We start from the raw sequence: 14,908 nt of genomic DNA, 5'->3' as shown, positions 1-14,908 counted from the left end.
AATCGGACCTAACCCATGCTTGCTATATAGCTCATAATTTGGAGTTCCAATCGGAGGTATCGGACGCGAGTCCTCCAACTGGGAATCCGCACCACAACGTCTAAAACAACTGAACAAAGTACTACGGCCAGGCATCTTGCACACTAACCGAGTTTCACAAACTTCAAGGGTTATAGGATTAACAAAGTCCCTGCAAAGAGCAAAAACCCTCGGTTTTTGACGACTGCAGACGTCAAATATCACAACAAAGAACCAAGTACTAAGAACCACAAATGCAATGGAACCATGCAACAACTAAGCACCCACGACTAAGGACTCTGGGAGCGACCCACAAATACTTAACTCAAAGATCGATGGCGTCACCAGGAAGGCCCGTCTATCGTCTCGCTGTACCAAGGTCTACGTCAGGCGCCAAAACAGGTCTACAGTCAGGGCAGCAGTCCGTCGCAGCCGTCAGGAGGTGGGAATCTTCGCGGGAAAAGTCGTCGGGCCACTTGTTTCGACAACAGGATCGATGAAGCGGGGTGCACCTTCCCTCGGAGATTTCACACGAAGTTCCTCACGATCGTCGGGCTTAGACCGGTACCACTGATGCAGCCCCACGTTGGGCGCCAACTGAAGGACTGGGTTCTGCTAAGACCCAGCGGTGCCAGGGATAACACCTAAAACCTTCGTGGGTAACCTGTTCCGGCGTACAAATGACAGAGACACGGGACACTTCCTTCGGCATCAAAGATTCGAGGTTTATTACTGCAGGGAACACAGAAGTCACGAGAAGTACATATCATGTAAGTTCACGGAGCCTGATTCGAATTGCTACTGTGGGTCGCTCCTTTTATACAGTTCTGGCTCATAGGTTAACATGGTACACAAAGGTTTACAACTTGGTTCCCATCATCAAAACCATAAGGGGTTGCTTTCATGTATTCAAGGCCCGGAACATAAGTACGGAAACGTTTGGTGGTTCCCAACTGTAAAAACCCATCTTCCCACCATTAGTACATTCCAATCGGTAGTAAACAGATCGAAGAAGGAACAGAAACAGGTGCAGAGGAAGACAGAAACAGTGGGGAGATCGGAAAGGGTGTAAAAGGGGTGGTATCGGGAAACACGAGCTACAGGCATCAAAGGGACGTGCCTAATGAGATGCACGGCTGAGACAATAGAGCGACACGGCAAGATGTGCCTCGAGCGGGGCCATCTGCCTTACAGTGTCATCCCCCTCATCATAAAGACACTTTCAAAGGAAACATGTCTTCCGCAAGAGTCTTGGGAATCCCAGGGTCGCGAAGCGGACAGCGTCCGTTCGCTGGCTACTTGAGGGCAAGAAACAAAATGGATGCCACATCTAAGATGGAACCCGTGGGCTCGGATGTAGAAACCCACGAAACAAACGAACGGTTTAGGCTAGCACAGCGAAAACGCGTACACCCACTAAACTCGTCATTTGCGGTTCATAGATGCCAGACTCGACCATATTCGTGCGAGTCCAAAACACCACTTACGATCGTCACGGAACCTCACATGCCTGCCCTGTCTTGACCCACATCATACACTGGGGCTGGAGTTGGATATTACTATTCAATAACTTAAGGCAGCAATTGCATCCTTGCCGTCACGGATTGCAGCAGGGGAGGACCCTATCCCTTCAGTTTCCTGTAAAGCATTTAGGCAAATTCTGCTTCCCCTATTCATCAATTTTGTAGCATTCATTGACAATGGTAGGGGTATACCTGTCTCTGGAATTCAACGCCTATTACAGTTTCCGTAAAGAAAGAGAAACCTCCTGAGGAGAGAGGGCCATACCACCCTATTTCCCATATTAACTCAGATACAAAAATCTTCACCAAGCCTTTAGGTGCTCATCCGGGCCCCTTTAGTTTACCGTTTAGATTCACCACAGCAACATGGCTTTGTTCTAGAAACGAATAATTCAAGTTATACGAATTCAGCAGAAGCTGGTTTTAATGTTGCATAGAAAAGGTATGGGCATGATATTGCTAGATGCTGATAAGGTCTTTGATCAGGTCTTGTGAGCTTTACTCTGTTCAACTATATCCACCTATGGTGTTGAAGATCGTTTCCAATCCCGTTCCAATTGTCTTTATAGAAACGCTTTGGCTAGGTAGATCTTGGATGGACATAGCTCTTCATCATTTAGCACCTGTGGGGTATGCATCAGGTCTGTCAGCTATCCCCTTATCTAAAACTACTTATCTCTGATCAACAGAATCAGCCATTTGTTTAGAATATGATTGAGATGAAAATAAGTGCATATGCTGATGATGTTGCAATCTTGTACAGACCCCAAGTTAGCTATTGACCAAAATGTTGATCAAGGCTGAGAGGTTTGGGTCTATCTCTGGATATAAACTTAATCTAGCTAAAACCCATGTTATACTAAATTTCCAAGCAGATATGTCTGTCCCTGGGGCTGCTACTTATCTGGGAGTCAGGATCTGTGCTAAAGTTGACTGTATACTGCAATTGAATTATGAGCCACTCCTACAGTCAGCCATCAGTGATATGCGGTCATGGAATGTTAGACCTGGCATCTTTGGCGTAGTTTTCCCCTATCTTTTTGCCTCTACCTCCTGTATTTTTTATGCTGTGCTGGATTTTGTTTTTGCTGGTTTAGATGCTTTGGACACTCTGCCACTGCTGATCAGTGCCAGAGTGTAAGTGCTCCCTATGTAAATTATTATCATGATTGGATGTACATGATTGGCATATTTGTATCACGACGAAGTCCCTAGTAAAGTGCACTGGGTGTGCCAGGGCTGGTGATGACAAATGCTACTAGTGGGCCTGCAGCACTGATTGTGCCACCCACATGAGTAGCCCTAAAATGGTGCCTCGGGCCTGCCACTGCAGTGCCTGTGTGCAGTATAGGAACTGCTGTGTCTTCCTGGTCAGTGTCCCCACTGACCAGGCCTAACCCTTCCCTTTTTGTGCACATTAGTCACCCCTATGGAAGGCCCAAGGTACCCCCCTGGGCGTGTGCAGTGTATGTAAAAGGTAGAGCATGTACTAGTGCAGGTGACATGCTCTGGTAGTGAATTACAGCCATTTTCATTTTTCACTATTGTAAGGCTATCTTGCTCCATAGATTAACGTGGAGGATGCTGGCTACAGTGGCTTCCAGCATTTCTTCCCAAAGGAACAAGATAGGACATAAGTATCTACTATCCCTGAACTCAGAATTTAATACATCTTTTAGGAAAGGTTGTTTTTAAATCCTGTGTTTGAGAACAGCACTTTTAGAAAGTTGCTGTTCTCTTGTCTGACCCTTCTGTGTGCCTTGGCATGTTTGTGTATTGACTGTCTGGTTTGAGAGTGACAGGGGCTGGGGATTCCCCAGGAGGCTGGCTGAGACAGCCCTAGGCTGAATGACTGCATTTGCAACCCGAGTGGTGGGAGGAGTTAGCACCTGGGCCTGAATAGGGCTGTGCCTGCCTGCCACAATGCTGGCTCCGCCTCCTGCTGGGCGGCTGACGACCCTGCCCCTCACTCTGAAAGTAAAGGAGAAGCCAGGAAAACAAAGTACTCAAGAAACACCCAGAACTGGTTCAGACCAGGCTCAGGGCCCACATGCACAAAGAGAACAAAGACTTTTAGGGGTATAAGTACAGGACCCCTGACAACAGAAAATTAGATCAGCCTGGAATCAAGAAGGAACCTCTGCCAAGAAGAAAGCTGAATCTGAAGAAGGAAGACTGTCCTGCTGTTGCTCTGCTGGACTGACCTGTTGCTTTGCTGCCAAGGAGAGGGGAAGGACTTTGCTGTTGTGCTGTGTCCCCTGTCTTGAAGGAATCTCCAAGGGCCTGAGAAGAGCTGGCTCCCTGTTCTGAAGTCCCAGGAAGAAAAGGACTTCACCCCCAACTTCCCTGAACTCTGCGGAGAGAGTTCTGTCCTTCCTAGAGTGCTTGGTCCAGTTGTTGGGCCTCTGGGAGTTGTACCTGTGCTGGGAAGCTTGAAACTAAGCTTGAGAGACTTTTGCAATTGAAAAGTGTCCCATCGCTCGCTTGCGGAGCCCATCCCCGACAGTGCAAGAAGTTTCCCGCCACTACGAATGTCGAGATCGTCGCAGCGCCTGTTGCCGCTGTCAGAGCCGTCGCATCCTTCGTTTGCGGGACGCACCCGATTGGTGCGGGAAGCCTAACATCGCTGCGAGTGTCGTCGCAGAGCCTGTCATCGCTGGTTGAGATCGCCGCACTGCTTGCTTGCGGACCGCATCACATCGCTGCGAGTGTCGTCACAGAAACCATCGCGTCGAGGAGCTGCGAGGGAGAAGATCACCGCTGGTTCACGCATCGTCGCCCCGGAGATCGTCGCACCTCCAAAGATCGTCGCATCGTGCCTTTGCGGGAAAAAACTTCCTACGGAACCTACGCACCGGAATCCATACAAGTGGCATTCCTACCCATACAGACCGGATTTGTCGCAACACACCGGCTGCTGCATCGCCTTCCCAGGGTCTCAGGAGCAACGCATCGCTTGTTTTCCACCCCACACCAGCTTCAGCTTTTGGAACTTTGTCGCAACTAAAAGGTACTGTGAGTAAACGTGACGCAACTGTGAACTTTTCACGCAACTGTGGATTATTTTATCGCAACCTAAAGAACTTTTTATTACAACCTTAAGAACCCTTTTGAAACCATATTCTTGAACTGTGTATGCTGGATTTTTGTCGTTTTGGTCTTGTGTCATTTAGATTAAATACCTTTTATTTTTCTAAACTGTTGTGGAGTCAGTTTGTGGTGTTTTCACTGTGTTACTGTGAGTGTTGGTACAAATACTTTACACATTGCCTCCTGAATAGCCTTGACTGCTCGTGCCAAGCTACCTAGAGGGTGAGCAGGGGTTATTTCAGAGGGTTTCCTCCTTACCCTGACTAGAATCAAGGGTCCCTATTTGGACAGTGGTACCTACCTCTGCCAACTAGAGACCCCCAGTTCTAACATCAAACTACCTTCCAATCAGTGTAATAGGACGGTGCAATATCGTCAAAATGAATATTTTAGCTAAATTCCTCTACCTCTTTGATTCGATTCCTCTCTGAGTTCCAAATTCTTTTTTTTAACTACTTGAGGGGGCTATAGGTAGCTTTTTTGGGGAATATAAGAGGACTAGGAGGAATATAAGCCATTCAAAATGTCCCTATAATCATGGAGGATTTCAAATATCTGAATTTAAGCAGTATTTTTGGGCCACCTCTGTTCTCTGTATTAAGAATATACTTAATTTTCCATACACCTAACCGTGACACACTTATGTTAAAAAAATTCTGGTGTGCTGCTGGGTGGTGACGTGGGGTGGGAGAGGGGCAGGGTGGGGGGTAGTAAACACAGGAATACGAATGAATGCAGGTAAGTAGACATTTAAATCAATAAAATGAATTTTGCTGCCTGCACTGCATCTCATTTGGCGATGCAGGGCACGCAACAATATTTGTTTTATTGATTTAAGTGTCTACTTACCTGCATTCATCCATATTCCGATGTTTACTACCCCCCACTCTGCCCCTCCCCTGCCCCATGTCACCGCCTGGCAGCACGCCCTATACGGGCCGATACTGTTCTCATGTTTTTTTAGTATGATCTCATTGCCATGTTTCCAAAAGACTGACAAGCTAAACTTGTGCACCTACAATCAGTAGGTAACAATCTTAGGGCCTGTTGATTATGACATTTTGTGATCGGTGAGGGCGCAATGCCACCTCTGCTGCTCCAAAGCCGCACAAGAACCGCCGACCTTATTACGAGTTGCAAATGTGAAACTTGTAACATACTCAATGGTTCTTCGGTCTTTCCTATGAGGGTGCTTTGAAAACAGGCACTGCAATGGGAACGGCCAAAAAGTTCCAGCATGGCATGTACGCTGTTGTCCAAGCCGTGATGCAACTGGGGGGAATGCATACAGGGGGGCACATGTTTTGCCACTTTGAATGTATCCCCATTGTGTCGGGTACATGGGGGCCTGTAGAGCCCTCTTTGTTCCTGCACCACCAGCTTTTTCATTGAGGAGCTTCGCCCTGAAAAGGGTGGAGGAGCCAGACCTCAAAATATGCAAGTCGAGACTGCTCCAGTCCCTGCTCATCATATTTCATTGTGGCTCTCCTGCACCAGGTGCATCAGGCTGTCCATAGCCGATACGATTTTGTAAGCTATAATCTGCACTCCTGGGTCACCACAAGGCTAGCGATCACAAGACCGCTGGACTCGTAATCAGGCCCTTAGTTGTCTGCCTTCTCCATTTTCCTTGACAAAACTTTACTTGAAAGAGTGCCTTAAGGCTCTTTCCACTAATTAAACCAATTGTAAGGAAGAGGGATACCGTTATTTGCATTAAATTAGATCAATGCAGTAAACTCACAACTGTGTACAAAACACAAAAAAATGCTCTCTGCACTTAGAGTGGGACAGCTTACTATACATGATTTCCCCCTAAATCACATATGTCATACCAAGGCAAGAAAATGTCGGCAAAACTAAAAAAAGCTCAGCACTTTTTTCAGGGATACTTTATTATGAGAACAGAGGCATGGCATTCCCTTCTCTATTTGTTCCGACCTATCAGAACTTCATGGGATTCTTCAGAGGTAATGCCTTATGAACTGCAGAGCTCACACAAGCGTTTAATTTGCAAATATATAAAAACGGATAGCTCCTGCAGCACGAACATTTCTAACTGCACTTTGCACAACTTGCCTATGCTGTTTTCAGATTTACCATGCTTATTCACCCAGGCACTGCCCCAGGAGTTTTTTGCATTTATTTATTGTATTGGTATTCAGCACTTCTGCGTGAAGACACATTTTCCTGGAACTGCATTTTCTTGCTCGTTATGAAGGCGTTATAATTGCCCAGTGCTTGGCGCATCATATTTACATCTAGCATTGGTTGCAGCCTTAATGGTTCTCAATAGGATTGGAGTTTTTTCTTTCTTGACTCAGAATGAGCCCAGGTAAAGAATGCTTTGCAGCCTTGAGTCAGCGAGGTTGAGAGGTCAGAGTATTTCACAGCATATTCCTGTCTAAGCATTTCGAGTCAAAGAACTGAAGAAGCATATTGCTATAATACATAATTATTCCCTAAAATGTTTTAATGATGGGAAGGTAAAGCTGACAGGAGCGTTAATAGGGGCTTCACTACAAAATCGAACAAACATTGTCAAAGTCAATATGCCTGGCGTTAGCAGTTAGCCTTTCGACTGTGTCAATGTTTGTTTTTTTGTTTTTGTTATTGCTTTTGTAAAATATTGTTGGGGAAACTGCTGCCCCCCCTCAATATTGAAAACAATTGCTTAACAGAAAAATATTTGTATGGTCTCAAAAAGCAGTCAGTGCACTAGCATCATCCAGCATTAAGGGGCCTGCTTTGTGTATGGATTTGCTCCATATGAAAGAACAGAATGCCATCACTCACAGCGAGGCTAGCTATTGGCTTAAGTGGGCTGACCAATTACCGATGCTGTATACTCTGGTGGGCAGAAGACAAAAGTGAATGACACAACACCAGACCAAGCTGGATCTGTTTGGTCCCGGGAATCCCCGCAACCCAGTCAGCAAATCAATCTTGGGATTCATCTCCATCACATGGTCGATCATAGCAGATATAGTGGCTATAATCTCACTCCAATATATCTGAACATTGAGACATGACCAGGCAGATGCAAGAAGTCTGCCTTTGGGGCGCCACATCTTGCACATTTCCGATCCATCTCCAGGTCATATTTCCACAACCTCATGAGAGTGTAGTAGGCCTATTGCAAAAACGAGAAATGGATTATATTAAGCCTACTCCTCAGGGTGGAAATAGCAGTTTAAGTGCAGCAAAACCTCTATACCTCATCAGTGATTCCCTCCACCAGCTCCATCAATTGGATCCTGGTTGGATGCTTAATGGTAGGTGTCTTATTTTACATTGATTGTGAAAGAGCAGATATACGGGCACCTTAGGATGGCAGGCAGACTTTGTCCGCACGCCATCCCATCGTAACAAGGGACCACCCGCCATAAGGGCAGGGGTCCCATGGGTGCCATTAAGATGCACCCGCCACAGTGGTTGGCGCATCCTGCATTCCTAACATTGTGGCAGGCGGTGCACTCAGCACCGCAAGCCACAATGCCAAGAAGGCATGTCCTGCAGTTCCAGGCACAACATGGCAGGCACCACGCTGTGCCTGCCATGTTGTGCCTGGAACTGCAGGGGGTACCATAGGTACCCCCATGGACACCCCCCACCCACCAAAGTCCCTGGGGGCCCGCAACGGGCCCCCACCAGAGTCCCTGGGGGCCCGCAACAGGCTCCCGCAAGCAATTTGTGCATGCCTTTCCGTGGCGGCATTGAAAGGCATGCTTCCGCCCTCATAGTAATATGGCTGGCGGTGTTTAACAGACACTGCCACCATATAAGCTGCTTTTCTGCACGGTAGGCAAACGGGTGGATTGCCTAATGGCGGAAAACCGGCGGACGGTCTTCCCGTCTGCCGGGGTCCCCCTGCCATGGTAATGTGGCGGGGGAAATTAGTAGCTGGTGGAGGTTTTTAACAGGCGGATCACCACCACCATACGGGCGGTGGCGATCCGCCTGTTCTCGTAATGTGCCTCATAGTGTGCTTCTTGGAATTAGCAGATAGGAGCACGTCTTAGTTGTTGAAAGTATCAGTATATGATGAAAACATGGGGAAATTGTGCTTCAGAAATGATGGCATAAAAATTATCTAGGGGTGTGCACAAGACGTTCCTCCTGATATATCTGTAAGCGCTGTCAAACTGTCGTTTTTGTATAAATTCCCACAGCTCGAGAGGCCAAGGGTCTTTCCTTGCTGCGTCACATCAAGTCTCAGGTGATAAGGCATGAAGAGCACAGGGGAACATATTATATAGCAACCAGTTCTCTCTCTCTAAGTTATCCCAGGCTCTAACCATACAACCAGTAGTGTCAACAGATGTTACAGGCAGGGAGGGGGCTCCTGTTACCAGCGATGGTTGTACAGGTATATTATTAAGGTCTACAGCAACATGAGGCAGATAAGGAGTTGGATGGAATCACCAGGTAAAATGTATCATTGACAGTACAGCTCAGGATCAAGTGCCTCAAACCCCAGAATGGAAGGGCAGCATCTGTGTTTTCCAACTAACCCAGGTCTGCTTAGTGACCAATGGCAGTTGAATCCATTGAGTTCTCATCTTTTGGAAAAAATATCTAGTAAGGGGAAAAAGGATATTCACACTGGATATAGCAGTTTTTGGAGAATGAACATCTTCACAAGAATGTATTTGGACAAAATATTGAGTTTTAAATATCGTGTTACATAAATATCCGAAAATAATATTGTGATTAAAAAATGTAATAGAACCAAGAATATCGATTTTTCATGTAAGTAAAATATATCATTGTTAAGAATATCGTTGTTGTTAATATAATTTTCAATAATATGGTTGTAAATATTTTTGTTTTTTAATTATCTTTATGTTTAAGTTCATATGTTAATTATTTGTATTATTAACTGTATAAATGTTGATAATATTTTTAAATATAAGGGCATATTTATCAATGAGTTGTCCCACCACTGAGCCATTCAACTGGGGGCAAGAGTAACACAACTCTCAATTTAGATTTATCAAGCCATGTATGGCCGCCTTCCATGGCAATGAGTGGGTTGATACATCTAGAGTCTTGCAACACATTCCAGATCACTACGTTGCATTACTCTGCCCCAGGGAGATGTTTTCTTGGTGGAGCTTCGATGTTCCCATGTATTCACCATGGATTTTGGTTCATTCCCATATTTACCATTACTGCTAGGTCTGGCAATGTGTAAAAATACTACTCATCCCCAGGAGATCTTTATTTCTCCTCGTGTTTTTTCTCGTTCTACGTGTCCTGCATTGCACGGCACACATAGAAAGAGGAAAGTGCATCAGGGGATTGTTTTTGTGCAGAAAGGTGTTCCTTCCTGCACAAAAACAATTCTGCTTACGCCACGGACACCCTGCACATGGTACATTACATATATATGTCTATATAAACATACAGACACATATATATGGATTTATGATGTTACCATGTGGTACATGCAATCCAAAAAATTCCCTGTACCCAGGACTCAAGTTAGCAATTATCTAACGGGCATGAGAACATTCTCCACTAGAATTTTCTATAGTAAAATTCTGGATATACCTCTTCGTAATTCTGATCTATTATTTTTGACCATGGATGCTGCTGAGGTCAACGAGCGCGAGCAAGCAGCGCTACAAGTATTTACCGACGAGAGTTGTCCCTTGGGTGACGGCGGAGTACCGGGGACAAGTGGGAGTATACAAAACGACCTTATGACACGGCTAAGAAGGCTGGAAAAGCTCCAAAGATCCGAAGTCTCAAAATGGTGGGACTCTAAGTCTCTGCAAAGGTATCTAGAAGTACAACGCATATCCCGAGGTCTCCGTGTGATGGTAGCGCCGAGCTATGAAGACCCAAACCCTGAAATGTTGAAGGAATGGGCAGCGAACAATAATGACTCTTCACGAAGAATGTTAGGCATTCTTATTAAATATGCCGACATTGATAGGAAGAAGATTTTGGAGGAAATAGAAAAAATCATGAATGATTTAAGCAAAGAGGAAGATCAAGCTACTATCTCCAAATTCAAAGCCGAAAGCAAAGAAAGAATAAAAAAATTGGAACTATCGATAAAAGATCGTAAAACCCATAAATTCCAGCGTGATAAGCAGGACTACGATCGAGGCCAAATATATACCTTTGCTAAAAAGTTCGACGCCATTAGACAACAAAAGCAAGCGCAACCGGCCAACCTATCCAAAACGGGAACTGAGCCTGCATCCGATTTAAGCAGTGTCAAAAGCTCTGATTATGACACGGAAGGAGAAACCAACAGACCGATACCAGGCGTAATACCATCCGTAATAGATGAACTTGGCTATTTAAACGTGGAGCGATGCTACAATCTGCGTCAAAGGCCACCAACACAGAGTGCAAACTCAGAACCACCAGGAGGAAGAGGCAGAGGGCAAACCGGCGGAAGGGGTCGAAACGCCGGGCGCGGATATCAAAATCAGAAGAAGAAATCGACTAAGCAATAGAGAATTCCACCAAAGAAATGACCATCATTAATTTAACGAACATACAATTGACAAATGGTGAACAGAGGATTTTGGAACTAGGCTTATCCTTTTGCCCAGAGGCAGATATGGACTTTGTGCAAACTCGCATTGACCTTTTTAAGTTTATAAGATTACTTAAACTTAAAAAACATTTCCTTGTGAACCCAAGCCGCAAGACAACTGTGACCCCCGTGGCTGGAACTGCTATTGAGGATAACCTAAGGGTGGAAGATATGGATTTAATGATGGAGCTGAGAGCAACAAATATGGAAGTTCAAAACGTGGAACCAGAAGAAATTGCGGATAAAATTGCCCAGGAGGAAGACATCAATATCAACCAAGATGCCCCAACACCCTTTAGACCAAGATCACGTTTCACACCGTCACCAGCTAAAGACACTGTTGATGTTTACAATGAATTGGTCTTAAATGACCTAAAGAAGTTGGGAAAGGACATGAATCCAAATAAAGCAAATAATAAGCAGCAACAAGAGTATTATGCTTTAATCAGAAAACTGCTAGAGTGTAATAACTGCATAGTGCGCAATGCTGATAAGGGGGGCAATGTAGTCCTTTGGGATAGAACAAAATACTTAGCTGAAGCATACCAGCAACTCAACAACAAAAAATGCTATACACGCATTGAAGAAAAAATAATGATAGAGAGTCATGAACATTTCAATGCAGAGCTAAAGCAATGGTACGACTCTTCACTTTTGGCACATGATGAATACATGTATCTTAAGATTGATTTTCCGACCACTCCAGTACTTTATTTAATTCCAAAGGTGCCAAAGACCTATTAAACCCCCCGGGCCGCCCTATAATCTCAGCAATAGGCAGCGCACTAGAACACACTTCCAAATTTGTTGACTCCTTTTTGAATCATTTGGCAAAAACACTTCCTTCGTTTTTGCTAGACACTGGTGATTTTCTGAAAAAAATTTACGACACACCATGGGAAGATGACTACCTATTGATCACTATCGATGTGGCCAGTTTGTACACAAGTATTAGGCACGTGGACGGAATTCGTGCTGTTAAACATTTCTTGGGTACAAGAGCGATTAGCTTGTGGTCACATACACAGATGCTCCTGAGAATGGTGGAAAAGTGTTTAACCAGCAAGTTCTTCCTATTCTATGGTCAACTATTCCATCAAATTTGTGGTACTGCCATGGGCACCTGCTTCGCCCCCAGCTATGCTAATTTGCATATGGGCTGGTGGGAGGAGTAGGTGGTCCGGACGCAGTACCAGAAAGAGTGGGAAGAAAACTTCGTTCACTGGAGTCATTTTATCGATGATCTATTTTTGGTCTGGAGAGGTACTGAACTTGAGGCTAACACATTCATATCAAATCTTCAGAAGAATGAGTTAAACTTATCCTTTACCAGTACCATAAGCAAAAACAGTGTCAACTTCTTAGATCTAACAGTGTATGTTGAAAATGGGAAAATACAAACTAAACTTTACAGAAAACCTACCAGTGGCAACACTTTGTTGCATGCAAAAAGTTTTCACCCTAAGGCCCTCAAGAGCAGTATACCCTATGGGGAAAGTATCAGAGTCATGCGTAACTGCAGTACTCCTATGGAAACTGAGAAAGAACTAGAAATACTGAGTACAAGATTTAAAGAACGGGGCTATCCTGCCACTTGGATAGCAGAAGGAATAAACAAAGCATCAAAACTGAAGAGAGAGCAAATCCTCTTCAGTAATACAAAAGTCACTAATGATGAAAACCAATGCAGATTTATAACAGGTTTCTGTAACCAACATGTTGAGGTGAGAAGAATACTCAACAAGCATTGGCACATCATTGAGAACGACCCCGTGCTTGGGAAAGAAGCCCCCAAGAGACCTCAAATCACTTTTAAGAAAGCGAAATCCTTCAAAGACTGTTTAGTGAGTAACATCTTAAAGAAACCTCAACCCAAAAAGACTTGGCTTGACAAAAACGGCTTCGTAAAATGTACAAAGTGCAAGGCATGTAATTATGGCGTAAACTGTAGCAAGTACAAATTAGGCCTTTCCAATAGAATGGAAAAGATAAAAAACAAATACACATGCAAGACTGATTATGCTATCTACATTCTCGAGTGCCCTTGCGGGCTTCGATATGTGGGCAGCACAATCAACGACGCCTACAAAAGGATACTACAACACCTGCGAGCAATAAAAAATGCAGACAGGGCTTATCCTGTAGCCAGGCATTTTGAATTAATGCACAATAAGGACACAAAAGGATTGACATATTGTGTAATTGACTCTATTCCAGCTAGTCAAAGAGGGGGGAATAGACTGAACAAGCTAAGGAAACTTGAATCACGATACATAATCAAGTTAAACACTAAGCAACCTAACGGTCTGAATATTGAAGAGGATTTACATAGACACTTATGATATCAGTTAGTCGGCAAACAACGAGTAGCATCTGCTGTAAATACAATTGACATTTATTTTGATCAGGTATAATTTTGTGGACAGTACTTCTGACAATGTGAATTACACTTGGCAGTCAACAACTGTTTAAAAATGATTACAATGCCAGCTTGTTTATAAAGTCATAACTTGTGTGTTTGCTCACTGGAGCTTTATTAGATTCACATATAAAGTGTAATTGGTGCGAGTGTACACAACAACTCATCACGTAATATTTTGCCGAGATGATAAATTGACAATGGGAAATATAACCACAGTATGATTCGGCGGGCCCACTTGGGCAGAATTTGTTGGTATGCGACATGGCCAAACAATGAGTGTAATTTATCCACGCACAGTGTGCAGCTTTAGAGCTGCTTGTCATTGTCGATAAAGTTTTGTTGACATTTGAGTTGAACATCAGTAACGCTTGTACCAAGAATTTAACAAACATTTAGTTATGCTTAAATTAATGAACTGACACACACAATGCATTTTTTAAATGAATTTATTTATGTTGAGGCAAATGTGTAAAAACGACATATCACAAACAAAGTAAATTGAAATTCTATTCCTAAATAATAAACAAAAGTATTATACTTGGAAGAGCATGTTTTAGCAACGCCCACTGGAGGGTTGAAACTTGCCATGACCGGTTGAACCACAGGCCCCATAATGCATTTTAAAAGCATTCCACGAGAGGAAAGACAATCAATGAATTAAGGGCAAAAGACTGTGAACGCAAGCGGCGTGCTTTGGTGCAGGCTTCCCTCTGAAGAAGTTCTAGGGAGAGCGAAATGCATTAGGAATAGGAATTCTCCTCATGGAGATGTTTATCGGCTTGGTTCTGCCGAGGAGCGACGCACCACCACAAGAGCGCCATCATCGCCCGACTTTGAACCGTTCTTGAAGCATATATATATATATATATATATTTTTTCCAAAGCAAAATGAAATAATACACCGCACTCTTCTAGGTTTTGATTAAGCTCTTTAATCCATCAAGGAAAAAACTTCCTCACCTACGCGTTTCAAACAGATTACTGTTCTTGCTCACGGTTTCATTTTGCTTTGGAAAGTTTTACGAGTCTTGTCCTTGACTCGGCACCGGCACCAGCTGAATGGTCGCTCCTCCTCCAGCAAGGGACATTTGCTCGAACATATATATATATATATATATATATGTGTGTGTATATATGTGTGTATATATATATGTATATATATATATATATATATATATATATATACAGTTACCACTCAGGTGCGTTCAGTCACCAAATAGAGAGACGGACTCCTTAAATGATTTCTGCTACTGCCGGCCGCAGTAACCTGTTTATTTCTCCATATGAAAAGTGCAA

The sequence above is a fragment of the Lissotriton vulgaris genome, chromosome 7, assembly GCF_964263255.1.
Source record: "Lissotriton vulgaris chromosome 7, aLisVul1.2, whole genome shotgun sequence".
Lineage (NCBI taxonomy): Eukaryota > Metazoa > Chordata > Amphibia > Caudata > Salamandridae > Lissotriton > Lissotriton vulgaris.
This window is presented reverse-complemented; position numbering follows the sequence as displayed.